General features: G+C 36.5%; 1 pseudogene; it reads right to left on the bottom strand.

The window, feature by feature from the left end:
- Positions 1–495: 495 nt before the first annotated feature.
- On the bottom strand, positions 496–2,295 carry LOC145067120 (serine/threonine-protein kinase STY46-like; annotated as a pseudogene).
- Positions 2,296–4,515: the final 2,220 nt, after the last annotated feature.

Here is a 4,515-nt window from a genome sequence, read left to right on the forward strand (position 1 = left end):
AGCCATGTCTTTCTTTATCTTTAACCTCTCTATCACGGCTCTTTTCCTTGTCCCTTTCACTCCCATGTCTTTCTGATCTTGCTTCCACTTTGATGTGGTCTTTCATGTTCTTTCTCTTTCTCTTGATCTCTATCTTCCCTTTCTTTCTCAGGTTCACGTCCATGTTCCCTTTTTACCCTCACTCTGTCCCTCTCCCTATCCCTGTCACCATATGTGTCTCTTTCTCTTTCTCTTTCTCTATCTTTATCTCTACCCTTTCCATTTCTGTCCTCCCTCCTCCTATCTTTATCCTATCTCTGTCTCTTGTTTCACGGGTACCCCTTTCTATCACTCCTATCCCCATCTTTTGGAGATGAACGATGTGAGAAGAGCGTCTCAACATCCTCTTCTAATGGAGCCCTGCAATATTTATATCCATGCACATTCTCATATTATGCATTCTCTCTCATATATGATATATCCAAATCCAAATGCCAATCAAATGGAAATGCTGACCTATCTTACTCCCAAGGCTGCTTGCAATGGTGTCATCTTCTCATAAGGAACCTACAACCTCATATTCATATCATTCTTAACTCTATATCGATCTGTAATAATAATAAGTAAAATTATTACCTTGGCTGTCACAAGCTCCCATAAAACAATCGCAAAACTGAAAACATTCGCCTTTTCATCATATTGTTGATGATTTATAACCTGCAAACCACGACAATACATAAGTAGCTCCATTCATCATGGTAAATTTATAGTTTAGAGGATGATTCACAAATTAGTTAGGGTTTATCAGTGAAAAAGGAAATATCTTCAAATATTGTATGTTCCAGTCTCTGCTGTCATAACTCCCCCTTGACTCAGAAACCGGGCAACCCCAAAATCTGCCACCTTCACAACCTAAAATTAAATTTAAAAAAAGAGAGAGAAACATTTAACAAGCTAATAAGTCAAAGTGATTGACGCCTTTCTAGTTATTACATTTTGAGTGTCCATGAGCAAATTTGCAGTCTTGAGATCCCTATGAATTATGTTGTTGCTATGCAAGTTCTCCATTCCTTTGCAAACATCTATAACAAACTTCACTAACTGTGGAAGCTTCAAGATGTTATGGTTTTTATGTAAGTACTTATAAAGGCTCCCTCCAGGCATGTATTCTGCATATATAATAAAAAAATACCAAAAATATTGTAAATTTTATTAAACAATCAAAATGTATGTAGTATATAATTAATGGAAGTTTTCTACCTGTTATTATGCACAAAGGAGGTTTCTTCATGCATGCACCAATAAAACGAACAGCATTGGCATGCTGAACCTCCCTTCACACACATACACACATAAAGCTTTGTTTATTAGTTCAATTAATAGGGTTTTAATTTAGAGTTTTTTAAAATAAAGCTACCTGAGCATGGCTACTTCATGAGCAAATTCATTCCCCAATGTTTCATCATTTAAATGTTCAGATCCAAGAATCTTGACAGCAACATGCTCACCAAGTTACTCTCCATGGAATCTTTCAACAAACAAAATAACTGATATTAAGATACTTGTAAGAATTAGGAATGCAATTGGAAAAAAACAATGTACACGTACAAATCTCCACAAGATCCAGATGCAATCTTTTCTCCAATCTTCAATGATGGTCGGTCTATTTCTGCATCTCTAAAATGGGCTTCAGTGGCTAAAGCTTTATGTACAGCTGATATAGAATCTGAAGAAGAACCAAACCATGAACCCTACAAGGTAAACAGTAATCCAGTTTGTGCATATGTTTTCGTTTTAAAATAAGACCCCAATACCCTTAAAAAAGACCATGTGATGATTATCGTAGTAAATGGAAAAAGATTTTTACCTCGCTTCTAGAAATTGCTTTCTCCATGGCTTCGTGTAAAGCAATTGATTCCTGACCACAAGGTTGCAGAATCAGAAACAGTCATATATGAGTATTTTGACGTTAGAAAAGAAGAGGAAGAAGAAGGAGAACCTGAAAAGGCCATCCATCTACCACAAATACATCCAAAGAATAGCCATCTATTGTTGAGAACACATGTGCTTCACGGATGTTGAGCTCTATGTCGGAAAGCAATGCTGAAAGCTAGATATCGATTTGTTTGGAATGAGAAACTGAGACACCATAGAATCCCCAAATCAAAGGCCCCAATGGAGATTCATAAGCATCTAAATGAAGAAAAAAAAGGAGAAGGGAAACTCTTGAAGAGGGAAAACCTTGATGATTGTAATGGAAACGATATCGTCACATCCATTTGAATCACCGAAATTATGATGAGATATAGTGGTCATACCTTCCGTTAGATGTGGTGGAGTTTTTGTTGATCCGTGGTCGCCATAGAGATGTAGAATGGAAGGAGGCGAGATCTAGGGTTCGAGTATGAGAAAGAATTATTATAGAGTCGTCGGTGATCGGATATCATCAGTCGTGCTCCAGACTCTCAGATCCCTGGGTTCGATGGTGAAGGCGGCAACTTAGGATTTGCAAAGAGAAGGGAAGGAGAGAGTGATCGGCCGGTGGAGTTGTAGAAGAGAGAACGTGTAGTAGAGGAAGGCGGGGCAAGTTTTTGAAAAAAGCCCTAAAAAGGAAGGCGGGGTTTTTAAGTAATTAGGATTTATTTTTCCCTCCGGACGGAACGCGCTGCTATTAAAATTTATAAAGTGATAGCCTTAGATGACACACATTTTATTATAGGTGTCCTCCGTGTTTTTGTTGACACTAATTTCAGGGCACGCAAAAATGCGTGTTTTAAATCCTTTAAATTTTAAGAGAGATGACATTATTTTTAGGGCACCGACAAATGCTCGTCCTCTATCAGTGAGTGGCATTGTTTGCGCGTCATTAAAGGGATTATTTCTAGTAGTGAATTAATTTTGTGATCAAAAGAGACTAATTAAATATATGGGGATTGATTGTGTAAATCATTCATTCTTATAAAGTGGGCTTATGATCCATAGTTCTTTATGTTGGGCTTTACCCATGTGGTGACTCATGGATACTCCATGGAGGTTTAAACCCATGGAGCCTAAGGAATGTGGAAAGTCATGCGCCTTAGGGTTTACATGGTGTAACTTTAGTTGTGTCACACTATATAAGAAACCTCATGGCTACCAAAATCGGCACTTAAGTGAGATACAAGAGGGCTAGCCGATTTTGTGTGTGCAAGAAAATCTCTTCTCAAGTCCTCCATTGTTGGTGGTGTTGTGTGATGCATTTGAGGCATCACGCTTAGGGTGCTAGGCTCTTAAAGGCTTAAGGTTTCAAAGCTACAACAAAGGTAAGTCATCTAACTAGATATTGTAGTGTATATACTCCATAGTATTCTAGTTAGGATGATGCCTTGGAAAATCAAAAGTTTGCATGTATAATAGAGAAAACATAGATCCAAGGCATCTAGGGTTGCATGCACACCATAGGAGTGTTAGAATGCTCAAAACCCTATAGTGGTTTCAGAGCCTAGGCTTGTTTTCCATTATACTTGATGCTACTTATTTTCAAAGCTTGAAAAAACCGATTTTCTGCTTTCTGGAGAGTGAACTCGTCGAGTCCACTAACAGACTCGCCAATTCCACCCTAAAAAAACTGACCAACTCGCCGATTCAGTTCATGCACTCGACGAGTTGGTGCTCCAGAATGCATAATTTCGAGTTTTAAAGTCAGAATTGGACTAGAATCATTACACTAAACTGTTTTTGAACAAATAAACCTGTTTTTGACGTGGTAATGATTATGCTTATCCAATTTCGAAGATAATTGTCAAAGGTTCATGTTTTGTATTAGTTTATTTGATTAGGCTAATTTCATGAAATTTGTTTGATATCAATTATCTTGTTCATATGAGTTTAATTGAATCATGTATGAATTATTTGATTATTGTGTTAATTAAAATAATTGGTTAAATGCCTTTAATGGACTCCACAACTTGTCCTCAAGTTATGGAAAATGAAAGGTTTTTCTTTTAAGAGATCATTAAACTCATATGTTATAGAAATGAAAAGTTTTTACATGTTTCAAAACTTGCCCTCAAGTTTTGGAATTTGTAAAGTTACACTTTTGCATACTTTCATTCCAACCCTTAGAATTTTAAAAGTTTAAAATTCAACCCTTATACTTTATAGTATTACAAGTTTAATAATATATATATATATATATATATATATATATATATATGTATGTATGTATGTATGTATAAGACCAAGTCAGTCTTACCGTTAGTAGGCCTCATTCACGAAGCTGGTCTATAATGGGGTATAAGGTTACTGCCTATAAAATGGCAGTTTAATGGGTGTCCACTCTCACCCACCGTTTCCTAGACTGGTGGATGGTCATTAGCCGAACGAGTAGGATAGGACTATAATTCTCATTAAGTAAAATGATAGTAATAAAGTAACTAAACCTTTTATAAATTCCCAATCTAGGTTACTTTAAGAAAATGTGAAATTGATGCTAATCCATGAAAATTTCACTTTGCACCTTACCAAGTCGTTGATGGAGTGTGTGTGGTTAACCCA

The sequence above is a fragment of the Lactuca serriola genome, chromosome 8 (genome assembly GCF_051521515.1).
Source record: "Lactuca serriola cultivar US96UC23 chromosome 8, Lser_US96UC23_V15, whole genome shotgun sequence".
Classification (NCBI taxonomy): domain Eukaryota; kingdom Viridiplantae; phylum Streptophyta; class Magnoliopsida; order Asterales; family Asteraceae; genus Lactuca; species Lactuca serriola.